Source organism: Physeter macrocephalus, chromosome 1 (assembly GCF_002837175.3).
Source record: "Physeter macrocephalus isolate SW-GA chromosome 1, ASM283717v5, whole genome shotgun sequence".
NCBI classification, from domain to species: domain Eukaryota; kingdom Metazoa; phylum Chordata; class Mammalia; order Artiodactyla; family Physeteridae; genus Physeter; species Physeter macrocephalus.
This window is the reverse complement of record NC_041214.2, coordinates 71,686,377-71,687,707: the sequence shown is the minus strand read 5'-3', so window position 1 is coordinate 71,687,707 and position 1,331 is coordinate 71,686,377. Positions and strand designations below refer to the sequence as shown.

General features: G+C 31.0%; 1 pseudogene; it reads left to right on the top strand.

The window, feature by feature from the left end:
* Positions 1–216: 216 nt before the first annotated feature.
* On the top strand, positions 217–314 carry LOC112065061 (uncharacterized; annotated as a pseudogene).
* Positions 315–1,331: the final 1,017 nt, after the last annotated feature.

Sequence of the window (1,331 nt, the reverse complement as noted above, 5' to 3'; positions counted from 1 at the left end):
CTTTTCATCAGAAACCATTCAAGAAAAAAGATAATGGAGTGTTTGAAGTAGAAACATAGCAACCTAAAATTCTGTACCTAGTGAAAATATTTCAAAACTGAAGGCAAAATAAATATTTTTTCCCAAATGAATACAGAGATAATTTATTACCAGCAGAAGACAAATTCATAGGAAGTCACAACCTACCAAAGCTAATTCAAAAATTAAATAACATGCTTGCTTTGGCAGCACATATACTAAAATTGTAATGATACAGAGAAGATTAACCCCTGCGCAAGGATGACATGCAAATTCATGAAGTATTCCATAATTTTGAAAAAAATTGTTTTCATTTTTTTTCTTTCTTTTCTTTTTATTGTATCTCTATGAGAAGACAAATGTTAGCTGAATCCATTGTGGTAATCATTTCACAATTTATATAAGTCAGACCATCATTCTGTATACCTTAAACTTTTATAGTGATATATGTCAATTATTTCTCAATAAAACTGGAAAAAAAATAATTAGATAACTTAAATAGTCCACTATCTATTAAAGATAACCTATGCACAAAGAACATTCCAAGTGAGATGTCTTCACTTACCAATTCTATCTAATGTTTATACCATGCTACAAAAACTTCTCCAGATATTTGAAGGAGAAATACTTCCTAGGTTATGAGGCCAGTGTTACTCAAAGACATTACAAGAAAAGAAAACTATAAGTCAATATTCCTCGTAAACATAGATGCAAAAAACCTTAAAAATAAACATCATATTCTGCGAGCAGAAAATGTGATCCTCAAAGGATATCTTGGTGGCTGGAGCAATTTCCCAAACTCAATCAGCTGAAAACTCCCAAGATTCAAGAGGAGTTTAGACTTCAACTTCAAATTCTGTTTGCTAATTTTGTCTCTAATCTTATCTCCCCAAACAGACTGTAAATACTTTGTAAATACAAAGTATTTTTGTAAAATGAAGTTGGGGATCATATCATATCTTCGACTTAAGTTTTTACCACTAACATAGCAATTAGGCATTTAAGTAATATTTGTTCAGTAGTTTGATAGTCACAAATGTAGAAATCAATTGCATCTAACAGAAGAATTTAATACATACTGGGGTGTTGATACTGATCTCAGTCTAAGACAGTTATCTTAATCTAGCTAATGGCAGCTCCTCTTTCTATATGCATATAGATTTTGATGCAAACTTTTAATTTAAATATATTTTCAAAAAGTGTAGAATAAAAGTGTGTATCAGAATAAATTTTATAAAGTGAACAAACCCATGGGGTCAGCACCCAGATTAAAAACAGAACACTGTCCAGATCCCAGAAGCCCTCTTTTGTCC